Source organism: Amphibalanus amphitrite, unplaced genomic scaffold (genome assembly GCF_019059575.1).
Source record: "Amphibalanus amphitrite isolate SeventyFive unplaced genomic scaffold, NRLGWU_Aamphi_draft 000405F_arrow, whole genome shotgun sequence".
In the NCBI taxonomy this organism is placed as follows: domain Eukaryota; kingdom Metazoa; phylum Arthropoda; class Thecostraca; order Balanomorpha; family Balanidae; genus Amphibalanus; species Amphibalanus amphitrite.
In genome coordinates this window covers 233,495-247,245 of record NW_024881899.1, presented here as the reverse complement: position 1 = coordinate 247,245, position 13,751 = coordinate 233,495, and positions in this window count along the sequence as shown.

Here is a 13,751-nt window from a genome sequence, read left to right as displayed (position 1 = left end):
ATATTGCTTGAGACCTCTGTGACAAACAAATATTTATAGTTTTTTGATAGTTTGGATTATTGGCTTGATTTAGCAGATCAGCTGTGAACCTTGACTTTGAAATCACATAAATGTCATGGTACCCGAACGAATCCTCGCATGACATTTCTTCGTAGTACAATTTTTCGTCCGCATTTCTTCGTCTACAAATCTTCGTCGGTGCATTTATTTGTCCCTCTTACTCTTGCATATATTTGCGTTGAAGAAGAAATGCGAGCCGATTTTCATATACCCTGATGCGAGACAGAGTAATGCGATACGAATAAATGCCCTGACGAAGATTTGCAGACGAAGAATTGCGATACGAAGAAATGCCATAAGAAGAATTATCCTGGAATCCTTTATTGGCCATCATATATTGACCTTGATAAGATAAACGTATCATTCGCGCAATATTTGTCGCACTTTGATACCAAACTATTGCTTCCAAATGCCGACGTAAAGAAAACCTTTATGTGACGTCATAGAAGCAGCGGAGTTCCCAAAAAGTAAACAAAAATAAAAGTCTAATATCTCGAAAACGGGTGAATATTTTCCGGTAAAATTTGGTAGATGTTCATTTCCGCTCTTTGTGATTCACGCTACATCACTTTTATGCCAATTCATTAACTTTTTTGAAGGTGGGAGGGTCCCTTTAAAAGAGCTACGTCACTCAGCCCCTGTGCGTAGGCCGACCCGCAGCGGCGAACGGCTGACCGCGGACCGGGTCACGCTGGCCGCCATCGGGGAGGAGGCAGAGGGGGAGGGGTGCTTACTTGAAGTCTTACATTCTAGCATCCTCCTCACCAAAAATGTGGAGAAGCCGTCACATTTTCCTACTCTATGAGATCGCGACGCGAAAACAAAAAGCATCTTCTCGAGCAATTTGATACCTACGCACGCACACTAGCACAAGACGCGTCTGGTCTATGGTCCAAGGTCACAGCCCGTGCTGTACCCTTTTGTCACATCGCGGACCTAGAAGCGGACCCAGCTTGGCATGCTCGGAGCCTCCGCCACCTTACGGTACCCAGACCCCATACTCGTTAAGGTGCACGCCGTCTGGTTTGTCCCACTGGAGGCAGTCTGATACGCAGTAATGCCTCTTCCACATTTTTTCGTCAGACGTCTGCCGATGGTGACGAGCTCTGCTTCTTTCGGCAGCCAGTGCAGCAAGCGTCGCTCAGCTTGGAAGGCCGCCGTGTCCTCCCACTGGACCGACAGCAACTCGCTTCCTGGGCGCGCTATTGGGCCTAGCACCGCCACGCACTCAGCTGCAACTAGGAGAGCGTTGGCGACTTCCTTGGCGGACTCCCGCATCGGTCACAGGGCATCCTCTGATGTGCTGGGAAGACCGGTGAGACGGCTGTAGACATCGTTACCCGATAAGCGTAGAGGCGACCGGACTCTTCCAGGGTTTCCAGCGAGAAACTGGAGAGGCGGGTTAGGCGGCTGTAGACGTCGTTGCCGGTGAGCCAGATGATGCCAGATGATGATTGCCGGTGAGCCATCACGTCGTCAACGATCACTGCTAATGCCGAAATCGCATTTTCATTGAAGCCCTCCGCCTTTTGCAGAGACACGTCATCAGCATCACATACGTCAGTCTTATCATCATACGAAAATAGCACTATATATATTATATATGCCATTGCCAACGCTCACAGCCGCTGCAGATTGATATCGTCCCAGCGTCTTTCCTTTGGCCGGCAACAGGCCTCAATTGGCACGGCATCGACTCAGTCAGCGACGCGACGGCATTGGCCTCCGCTGCTGCTGCAGTCTTTGTACGCCATTGGCGCATAAATTGCCATTTTTTATGGATCACAGATGTGACGATGTTTGCCAATGGCAATGTCCGCAGGTCCATGTTTTCTTGCCTTTTCGTTTGCTTGTCAGTGTCCTTGCCACCACACTGTCTTCTTGACTACACTCGGGAGCATGTAACCTTCTTCTTGTCATGTGTCTTCAACGTGTACGTTTTTGTCACACGCACGTATCTCTTGAACCGGTTGAAGTACCTTAATATGGTATCGGCTCCCTTTATCAAACTTGTGCATCTGAACTTCAATTACAGGCACTGAAGTCATTGTTCAATTGTTGGACGTTGCACCGTCACACCAGAATCATGGCTGATAACACAATCGTCTTTCTTCGATGCATTAGGTAGTGTCATCTTTGCTTTGGTACCCCTTTCTCGTTCACATCTTCTGGCATCGCCGCAACTCACGCGATGTACCCCACTTTTACTTCATACCAACGAACTCTTTGACGGGCCAGTGTGGTTGTATACCGACAGTGTGGTTGTACCTACCGCCGAATGTTATGCGGGGTCTTATGTTACGCGGCGATTCGCATTGGTATTTAGATGAGGATGTGTCGAAGATGTGTTCCTTCCTGTTTCCTTTGGTTCTGGTCGTGATGCTCTCAAGTAGTCTTCCTGTTTTCTTTGTTCAACATAATCGCCGCCGCGTAACAAGTCTCACGCTCGCCCGTCAGTTTGTCGGCAGATCATTAAGCAGTTTAGATTCCCAAAGCCCAAAATGCATAAAAGCAACAAGCTGTCGTGACCGACTAATAATTTTGTTAAAGTCTGAAATAACGACGTGACGTTATCTACCGTTGGGTCCTCGCCGGTATTCCACCGGCCTACCCTCCCGCCCCCTCCCTTGGCTGAGTGTCGGCCGTGCTCCCTCTCGCTAGCTGCGCTTTCCTTCTCGTTTAGACGCCAAACCACCCAAGGGACGAATTAATGTATTTCCGGATTATCACAGCCGTTGGCTCGTTGGCAGGCACGTGCCGCACGTCCAGGGTGAAGCCGCGGCGCGCCGCCGCGAACAGCAGGTGTCGGATGAGTGCCATGGTGCGCGGGTTAGCCGACCAGCCGCGGGCGATGCTGCCAACCACGCCCATGTTATCGCTCCAGATGAGTATGCGTTGCCCCTGCCAACCGTCCCCCCAGACTAGGCAGGCGACTTGACATATTCAGATTTTATGTCAGTGGGCCAAAAATAAAGCATTCGATAGGCTGGAGAATCTAAGGCCGCCGAATGACCGGCGACGCGCTGCCGGACTTACATGATAGCAGTTCGTCGGTTTCAGCACCGGACTGGCACCCACGCTGACAAATCGGCAACCGCGTCGCACCGCATCGGCCGAAGCGGGTGTTCACAGGCAGAGTCACACAGAGCGAGTGTCTCAACGTCCGGGACAAATGTCCCGGACCGGATAGTCCTGCGACCCACACGGCACCAACAGTAGAGTCCGGTGACGAGGTTCGAGTGTCCAACCAGAGAGTGTGTCCGCGCTCGCGTCGTCGCTGCTTTTATATGGAGCAGCGAAGCGCATCGATTGGAATCGATCGGCCCACACGGCTCGGAGATAGGGCAGCGTGTTACATGAAACTCGGTTCGAAAGAAAGTACGGTGTGCCACACAGAGACACGTCATCAGCATCACATACGTCAGTCTTATCATCATACGAAAATAGCACTATATATGCCATTGCCAACGCTCACAGCCGCTGCAGATTGATATCATCCCAGCGTCTTTCCTTTGGCCGGCAACAGGCCTCAATTGGCACGGTATCGACTCAGTCAGCGACGCGACGGCATTGGCCTCCGCTGCTGCTGCTGCAGTCTTTGTACGCCATTGGCGCATAAATTGCCATTTTTATGGATCACAGACGTGACGATGTTTGCCAATGACAATGTCCGCAGGTCCATGTTTTCTTGCCTTTTCGTTTGCTTGTCAGTGTCCTTGCCACCACACTGTCTTCTTGACTACACTCGAGAGCATGTAACCTTCTTCTTGTCATGTGTCTTCAACGTGTACTTTTTTGTCACACGCACGTATCTCTTGAACCGGTTGAAGTACCTTAATATGGTATCGGCTCCCTTTATCAAACTTGTGCATCTGAACTTCAATTACAGGCACTGAAGTCATTGTTCAATTGTTGGACGTTGCACCGTCACACCAGAATCATGGCTGATAACACAATCGTCTTTCTTCGATGCATTAGGTGGTGTCATCTTTGCTTTGGTACCCCTTTCTCGTTCACATCTTCTGGCATCGCCGCAACTCACGCGATGTACCCCACTTTTACTTCATACTAACGAACTCTTTGACGGGCCAGTTTGGTTGTATTGTAACCTACCGCCGAATGTTATGCGCGGGGTCGTGGCGAGTTTGACGTAGTTTGTGATGAGACGGGGCTTCAGAGAGTTTGCGCCGCGCCCAGCGTTCCAAATCCACGCAGGTTCCATCGGGAGAAAGGGCCGCTGCGGGGTCCGGGGCGTGCACGCTCCGCCGAGAACGACCGCCACTTCTGCAGGTGGTGCTCCCCGCTGCCGCCGCCGCCGCCGTTTCCAGCTTCTTGTCGCCATCTGCCACGTGCAATGTCTGCGGACTTCATGGTGGAGTAGAGTTGCGGTGAACTCGTCTGTTGCGCAGGTGTTGAAGAAGTTTGTGAGCTTGGACTCTTCCTGCCTGTCGATCACTTGCTGTAGATGGTCGTCGGCGTGAAACCTTGCGCCCGTTTTACACGTGGCAACTTTTCCGGTCGCCGGCGACCGCCAGCGACCGGGGTCAGTCGTTGGCAACTCCGCAGCTGTCGATATCAGCTAACCAGTCGCTGGAGTGTGACAAAGCAAGCGCTTCAGCCCATCATGAAAGAGTTGCCGGTGTTGCCAAGAAAGCTCAATTCTTTCCAACATTTTTGAGTCGACGGCGACTGTTCGAGCTCTCTTCTTCTTCAAGTCCCGGTCCGGTTAGAAGCAGAATGTATTTGCACAGTGAGTGAGTGAGTGAAAATGAGGTTTTAAGGCGTCCCGGTCCATTGGACATTCGGCCGCCTGTAAAGAATCTGACTGCTAGAAAAAATATTTAAGTGCTATAATTTGATATTGCAAGTGCTTATCTACTTAAAAATGTATTTGTCTATGTGCACACATCTGGGCGGCTATTTACTGACAGTACAAAGTTGTAGCGGACATTACGCATTCGCCGTCACGTAGAAAGGCGCACGATTCTTGACGGTCGGCACGCGCGGTGGCGAACATATTAGATACGAGAAAATACATACACGAGACAAATAAACTTATGTATATTGCGCGATCACGGATCCCAGAGCGGGCACTACAATACGTGCTACGACATAGGTAAGAATGCAACACGCGCGGACAAGCGGCAAGGTCACACAATACGCCGACACCCAAGAAGACACAAGCCAAGGTCAAATGTGGCGATACTGTTACAGAAATCTTCAAATAACCTCGACACAGCTCAGACTCTTCATCGCCTTTTTTATCGAAAATAGACCAGCAACACACAGAGGCTCCTCCACCCAAGCCTCAAAACTCAGCAGGTTGCTGCCAAGGCCTTGCAAAACAGCGCACACCAGCAACGCATAACAACCATCGACGCACACGCCAGGATTTTCGAGCCCCAGTCGACCGTCAGCCGCCGCTCCCGTCACCTCCCGACACCGATTGCTGAGTGCAGTCTCTTCGGCGGAGACAGTGCTGATTGCTCAATAAGTAGCAAATGACCAACGAATTGGCGGCACGAATGTCAGACAATCGAATGTACATGGTAACACGCGGAGCCGTCCACGGGGCAGGCAGAAGCTGCCAGCCATTACCAATCGGTCCTGACCGCTGAGGTGGACGGGCAGCGCTTCCACTGTCGGTAGGTGCTCATGGACCGGTTACTGGAGTATTCGCCAGGCGACCTCCATGGCGCTTAGATAGCGGCCCTGCTGAAAGGTCGCTATCTCGTCGACCACCGCCGGCTCACCTGGTGCCACAGTGAACATCACCTGGTCGCTTCCCTTCGTCACGTACTTGAGGACGTAACGAATGCACGTGAAGGCATGGGTGATGAGTTCGACATTGACGTGGCATTGCAGTGCGCGGCTGAGTAGGGGATTATAGGGTACAATCCACATTTGCCATTGGTTACAGGACCACCGGGTCGGCCGGTGGGATGCACGGTGCGCCCGCCGTCCAGCGGGCTGCGGCGGCGGTACTGCGGGTACCCCGTGTCGTTCACCTCGGTGACAGCGGCGAGCTGCTTGGGGACCCGCTTGGTGCAGGCGGCGCCATCAGCCATGCACGGAGCCGCTGGCCGGTGGGCACCGCACGGGCCGTGAACCATCTTGCTGGTAACCCCAGGATGGAGCTCCGAGTCTGTGATCGGGTCCGGGATCTCGGCCAAGACGAGCAGGTCGACGGTGTCGGGCAGCACTGCACCATGTACAGCACTGTACGGAACGCCGCGTTTGTTCCTAACTACATAGAAATATAAACCGTATGGTAGCTGCCTCATACACACGCACAATAGCCCGCGTTAGGGTTCTGGTGGGAGGGGTGACAACAGTAGCATGTCGCTCGTTTCTCCTTGTTTGTGATTTCCACAAATATGCGCCACTAAGCCTTGATACTCCTAGTGCTTTTCTCCATCCCGCTGGGTTTGCAAAGACGTGATTGGTGGAGACGGTTCTGTGTATTCCTGATATTTACCCCACGTCATGCTCTTTGGGTGAGAGTAACGGACTCGCCAGTTACCGGAAGGCGGCTCACCGCACTGCTGGTGCGCACCAGACGCAACAAACTATTTCCGAAAACCACAGAACACATGTCGTTCTCGTGGCACTGCGCGCGGGCGCTCACTGAAGGCCGCTAACGCTCCTGCCGTGCGGTAGATGTCGCTACAGTTTTGCGCCCTCTGGCAGAGAAAAGCTTTGTTGCTCGCCACCGTTGGTCGCGCGCAGCAAATACATTTATCTGTTCCGCTGCGCTTGCAAATGCATGACTGGTGAATAACCTTGGAAACGGCGGCATGGTTAGAAGAAAACGGCCCAGCCAGCCGGGGCCGCTTGAAGTTCCGACGCGAATGACCTCCGGAGCCTCATTGCGTGACGGGAGGCTGGCGCCAGCCTTGCCCCGGCTCAGGCTAACGCAGCCGACAGAAAAAAAAATTGGAACCCCCATACTAGGAAGTGACGAAGTGACGGGTCATAGTCCAGCTGCTGGGGCTTCATTAGGTCGAGGGATGCGTGCGCGCATTGCGTGTTTGCGCGAGCTGTGACGCATAGCGGGTGGCCGGGTGATCGCCGCGGCATGTACGGCACGCGGGTTGGTAGCGGTATGATCGGGCGAGACAGCCCCGAGATGTATTGTATGCGAAACAGGGCCGAAATCGCATAGGGGCCCCAGCAGGTCGCACCGGTGTATTGCCGACTCTCGCTGCGGTACCGATGCCCCTGGCGACGGCCTGTAGCCAAAGCGGGGAGGAGCTGGCGGTCGTGCCCTACTCATGGCACTGTGGCGCCACCTCTGCGCCTTGCGGAAGGCTTTGTCATATTCGCGCCAGGCGAGCCCTAGCCCCGCGCCTGTCAGCTGGCCCACCTGTCGCATATGAGCCACGAGGCCCGCCGCCGCGGCAGGACGCGATCGCATGTATACTCCCGCATACCGGAGGAACGCAATGCACCACTTGCCAAACGAAGTGATGACGCGCGGAGCTCGTAAAACCGGGCGGAGTTGCCCGTCCACCAACTACTCGTAAAACGCCTGATTTGTCTCCGCCCGTGCTCCGTCGGCAGAGTCCAGCAGCAGGCTGAGATCAACGAAGCGCACATTCACGACTTTTGGCCGGAATGCGGTTGATACCGTTTCGGTATCATCGCACACTGCTTGTGCGCCACCGAGCGGGCTACTCCCCGGTGGCTCTATAAGTGGGTCGGACGGCCCTGAACCGGTGGGTACCGGAACGTGGTTGCTGGGGTACGGCGCAGGAGCGGCTTCTGGTGTCGATGCGGCGGAGGCGTCTAGCGCTTCCCACACCACGCCCTGGATGATGCTCCGAAGCTGTGTCGGGTCGACACAGACCTGAGGCCGACTCTGTGCGGCGGCGGCGGCTCGACCGCGGGATTGGGCCCGCGCCTTCGGCATCTCTCGTTGGTGGCATGAAAATGAAAAAGAAAACACTCGCGTCAGAGCACTGGCGTTATTCACAACCTGACTGCAATGAACATAGCGGCTAGTGAGTGACAGGCTAACGTAATTGCTCTTGAAAGATGGGCCTAATGTGTTGAAGAATGAAGCTCCAACCCGGTGTTGCGTGTCGCCCTGCACACCCGCTTGCTGATCGGCCCGGCCGGTCCTATGTGTGATGGGTTGTGCAGTCTAAATGGAGCTCATTTGTGTGGAGATGACAGCAGTGGACTGTATTTATTACTGTTGGGCAGTCGGGTCCCCTTTGATTTTTCCCAAGTCAAAGTTGTTAAGTATACAAATCACATATATATTTGTGAAGCAAAATAAACATTTTAACGGTTGGTCGGGCCTGTACCCGCTCAAGCACGATCACTAATGGGAGGGAGGAGCGATCCTCTAACCGCGTCCGCCGCTCCGTTCAACACCGCTACGGTAACAATCACAGCCAACAGGCACTTAATGTCTAAGGCAATGTCGCTGTGCAATGGTCGGTCTTGAGACCGGACCACTGAACAAACAAAACAAGGATATCCTGAATGGGGACGGAGCCCGGGCACCGCGCCAGCGAGCAGTCTTTTAACCGCGTCCGCGCAGAGTCCGGCTCAAAGGATGCAGGCAGCAGCCCGCGAGCACCACATCAGCCAATGGTCCTCTAACCACATACCGGTGCAGCGCCCGCGAACTACTGCCAGCCGCTCCGCGCCCGGACCCCAGGTCGGCTCGGCCCGCCCCCGGGGCGCCCCTGCCGCCGACCAGCCCGCAATACACGGTCGCCGCCGCTCGCTCGGGCCGGCCGCCCGGCCCGTACGCCGCGCAGGGCGGAGGGCCACAAACATATGCCGCGCTAAACGAAACAGTGACAAGCAAATCATATCGATAAATTACAAATCATAACACACTAGAGGGACAGCATTACGCGCAGCGTAATAAATCAATTTTCTTTAAAATCGGCCCAGTAGCGGCCGAGTTATTGCCAGAATAAATTTGGCGTCTCCTCCTGGCCGGCGGTGCTCTGTTCCGGTATTCATTGCCAAAGGTCAGTGACCTTCCGGCTCTGATTTCACCCAGTTTTGCAGCGAAGAAACTGAGCCTAGGCTAAGGCGCGTGCCGTCTGCTCGGCGCCGGCCGCGGCCCAAAATCCCGCAAAGATGCGCCCGCCACGTGCAAACCACCGAGCGCACCTCTTCCAAAATTTAATACAACAAACAGATGCACGCGTCCGACCTGTGCCCAAAATTCCACCCCCGTAGCCCGCACCGTTCCGGAGCAATAGCCCGCCAAGCGTGACTGACGCGTTACATACATACATACATACGTACAGACGTTTTGATTTTTATATATGTAACTAGAGGGACAGCATTACGCGCAGCGTAAAGAGGGACAGCATTACGCACAGCGTAATGAATCAATTTTTAATAAAATCGGCCCAGTAGCGGCCGAGTTATGGCCAGAATAAATTTGGCGTCTCCTCTTGGCCGGCGGTGCCCTGTTCCGGTATTCATTGCCAAAGGTCAACGACCTGCCGGCTCTGATTTCGCTCAGTTTTGAAAGCGAACAATCTGAGCCTAAGGCGCGTGCCGTCTGCTCGGCGCCGGCCGCGGCCCAGAATGCTGCAAAGATGCGCCCGCCACGTGCAAACCGGCGAGCGCACCCCCACCAAAATTTAATACGACAAACAGATGCACGCGTCCGACTTGAGCCCAAAATTCCACCCCCGTAGCCCGCACCGTTCCGGAGCAATAGCCCGCCAAGCGTGACTGACGCGTTACATACATACATACGTACAGACATTTTGATTTTTATATATTACACTAGGTGTCCAGCATTACGCGCAGCGTAATAAATCAAGTTTCAATAAAATCGGCCCAGTAGCGGCCGAGTTATGGCCAGAATAAATTTGGCGTCTCCTCCTGGCCGGCGGTGCTCTGTTCCAGTATTCATTGCCAAAGGTAAGTGACCTTCCGGCTCTGATTTCGCTCAGCTTTGCAAGCGAAGAAACTGAGGATAATGCGCGTGCTCTCTGATCGGCGACGGCCGCGGCCCAAAATGCTGCAAAGATGCGCCCGCCACGCCAAAGGTAAGTGACCTTCCGGCTCTGATTTCGCTCAGCTTTGCAAGCGAAGAAACTGAGGATAATGCGCGTGCTCTCTGATCGGCGACGGCCGCGGCCCAAAATGCTGCAAAGATGCGCCCGCCACGTGCAAACCGGCGAGCGCACCCCCACCAAAATTTAATACAACAAACAGATGCACGCGTCCGACTCGGCGCGAAAATTTCACCTCCGTAGCCCGCACCGTTCCGGAGCAATAGCCCGCCAAGCGTGACGGACGCGTTACATACGTACAGACATTTTGATTTTTATATACATACTAGGTGCCGAGCATTACGCCCAGCGTAATGAATAAATTTTCATTAAAATCGGCCCAGTAGCGGCCGAGTTATTGCCAGAATAAATGTTGCGTCTCCTCTTGGCCGGCGGTGCCCTGTTCAGGTATTCATTGCCAAAGGTCAGTGACCTTCCGGCTCTGATTTTGCTCAGTTTTGAAAGCGAAGAAACTGAGGCTAATGCGCGTGCCGTCTGCTCGGCGCCGGCCGCGGCCAAAATTCCGCAAAGATACGCACGCCACGTGCACACCGCTGCACGCACCCCCTCGAAAAGTTGATACGACAAACAGATGCACGCGTCTGACTTAAGTCCAAAATTTCACCCCCGTAGCCCGCACCGTCGCCTCGCAACAGCCCGCCAAGCGTGACTGACGCGTTACATACATACGGACATTTTGATTTTTATATATGTGAATGTGAATAAACATCGCTCATGACGGGCTGGGCCCCACATAATGTGCATGTGCCTTTACAGTACAGACTTCACACCTCGTGAACCTGCGACATTGCTCCGTAGTGTTGGAAGAATAGGCCGGACGATTTGGAAGCGGCTCCCATTTGTAGAACTTCCCGGCGGAAGGCCTCCAACGCATCTGTGCCTATAGTTTTGGTGCCGCTACTGCCTGCCGTGCTACTAGGTACGTAGTTTTGGTCGCAGCACCTCGATAGCGGCACTTTACTTTCAGCTGGTACCGAGGATAGGCGGGACTTTTTCCAGTACGACTCAGTACTAGTCACACTCTTTTCTGAACTCTTCATAAACAGCCAACCCAGGACTGCTTCAGCGTGCTTACAGCCTCCTGCCGCAGCCACACAGTCCTGAGATAGCGCGCTACTAATGGTCTGAGACCGCTCATCTATGACTACGATCACCTCGTAAGCCTTAGCGCTGATTTTGGTCTCCGGCGTCACTCTGGCGTGAAGAGTGCAGACGGAGTCTTCACGCTTCAGCTGCACATATCCGACGGCATCGGGACTGTAGTTTTCGCCCTTAGACCTGTAAATACAAAAAAAAAAAACACGCGTTCGCTACTCACGGCTATCTGCTGCGCGGTGAAGATAGACCGAAATGCATCCACTGTTGGGAGCAACTCTCAGTGGCCCATGTGCTGCTGACGTGCCGCCGGCTTGCCGGGATGCGGTCACACCACCTCGGGGATCTTGCGCCCACAGTGACTCTCTTAGATCTCTCAGATAACTCGCGCTGGATCTATAACGGTAGCATATTTTCCTTTATCCTCGCAGCCAGTTTCCCCGTTACTTTCCTTTCCTAAGCATAAAACGTAAGTAAGTAACTAAAGACTTATTTAAAATACCCGTCATGGGCGCAAAATGACCTCGCAGTTGGCGCGCCTCTAACTCTCAACGAACAAACAACAAACGAACAAACAGGATTCCGGCTGGTCTTGGCGAGGTACGATGACTGGACGAACTTGGCTGGCGGTGGCTCTCAGTGGCGGATTTCCAGCCAGTCGAAGTTTCCGGTGATGCGGTCGGCGAGACGTCGGTACCCTGCAGCCGGGAGGTGAATGCCATCTTTGGCGAACAGGTCGGCACGTTTTCCGAAGGTCTGCTTGCTGCCGACACAGAACAGCCGTCCCATGTGGCGCAGGACGCTGGCGCGCCGTTCGTTTGAGGCTTCCCCGCGGCGGCAGCGATCGTCGCGTCCGCGAAGTAGGCCTTCGTGGTGCGCCAGTTGATGCCATCCGGATCGCACCTGTGGCCGCGGAGGCGTGGAGTTGGGCAGATAAGGAGAATTTCCTCATCTCCACAGGCAGCCAGTGTCCGGGTGACGTCCTCCTTCCGCAGGCCTCCGTCGCTGTAGGCGTCGTTGCCGCCACACCAGATGACGATGGTGCCACGGCGATGACCATTCACACGGCAGAATCCCTGCCACTGCATTACTTTTTTGGCGGCCGTTGTCTTAGCGAGCTTACGGAAGGCGGACGCATGGGGGCATAGGGCAAAGTGTTTTCACGTGTTAGAGCCGCCGTCCTCTGGTTTTGTCGCAGCGCTATTGCACGTGTGTAGTGTCGGGCGCTGTTAACCGTTCGTGCCTTACTTTCACCAGAAGTAGAGAAATCTTGGACTCAAAAGTTTGATGATGAAAGCACGAGAATAACAAAGAATACCATGAATGACACCGAAAGAAAGTCGTTACCTGAACGGCACCGAGCGCACGCTCGCTCGATCACGGCCGCGGCCCTTCTCCCCGCCCGGCGCCGCTCCCGGGCGCCAGGTCACGCGTGTGACATCACAGCGCCCCGGGCTGCGTCGCCGGTCGCCGACCGGCTCTAACCGGCGCCGACCGGTGCATGCCGAACATGACAATACCACAACGTGCAAAACTTGTCTGGTTTGGGAACATGGTTTGAAGATAAGGGTCATTGGCCCTCCAAAAGCAGTAAAGATTCAGGGAAGCTTCTTGTATTTGGACGACAATGATAAAGACAATAATAGGAATAATGCTCAGGTCCGCTTATTTCCTTGAAAGAAGAATGTTGCTAAACTCAATACGAGCGTATAGCTGTAAAAACAAGTTATTTGATTTGCATATTTTGTGCGCGCTCGTTCGTCATCCAAAGGGAGCCATACTACTTCATGTCTTTTCCTCACCTAGACGGGTTTCAGCTCCAGTTTGTGGGCAAGCCGGAACTCTCCGCTGTCGGCAGCCAGCAGCTTTAGGAACATGTCCTTGTTGATTACTGTTCCTGAAGGCAGCCGCAGGCCGTCGTTCACTATGTGGTTTCGCAGCAGTTTGAGTAGGTGCGGCGTGTCAGCGAACGTGTAGATCTTCCTGCAACGATGACGAGGAAGGCTCGTCCCCTCACGGAGGAACTCCGGCCCACCCAGCCAGGGATCCAGTCCCGCGGAACGACAGCCGCGGGATCCCACGTCAGCCGGGTTCATCTCCGACGGAATATACCTCCATTCGCACACGTCAGACCCATCGTGAATGTATGCGACTATATATATATATATATATATATATATATATATATATATATATATATATATATATATATATATATATATATATAGTCGCATACATTATATATATATATATATATATATATATATATATATATATATATATATATATATATATATATATATATATATATATATATATATATATATATATATATATATATATATATATATATATATATATATATATTGTTAGCACCGGCGGCTGCAGGCCGGGCCACCCGGACCACTGAGCGGGCCATGTGGCGGCCGGCCAACCACGTGGCGCTCGGGGCTATGCCGGCACTGCGCTGGCTCATTGTAAGCGGCCCCGTGATTGGTTGTGTGGGCTCCTGCCCTCGGGGCGCCGGCGAGGTGA